Genomic DNA, 393 nt, shown 5'->3' with positions numbered 1-393 from the left:
GCTGTGCAAATGTTGCTTTGTTCGCAATGCAGATTTATTTATTTAAGCTATTTCTACACTGCTTAATTACCAAAGTCTCTTATTCTTTACACGGAAGAAATTTATTCAACAGGGGGAACTGTTAAATATTTATAGCTAAAAAGAACATCTGCATTCTGAAAATCCCATCTTCCGTACCACTTTTAGGGTAATGGTTCAGCTTAGGCAGGAAGTGGCAAGAGAACTAGGAAGCTGAGGAGTTGCTTTTGGGAGGCTTGCTTATAGTATATACATTGCAAGGGGTGCAAGCCTGGGTGGTGTATGGAGTTTATGGGCTGTCCCCCTCAAAGGAAAGCAGAGCAATACATTCGGCACCAGCTTGGCTGCAGGAGTTGCGGAAGAGGCATACAAGGC

Source organism: Podarcis muralis, chromosome 13 (assembly GCF_964188315.1).
Source record: "Podarcis muralis chromosome 13, rPodMur119.hap1.1, whole genome shotgun sequence".
In the NCBI taxonomy this organism is placed as follows: Eukaryota; Metazoa; Chordata; class Lepidosauria; order Squamata; family Lacertidae; genus Podarcis; species Podarcis muralis.
The sequence above is the reverse complement of the archived record's forward strand: the minus strand, read 5'-3'. Positions refer to the sequence as shown.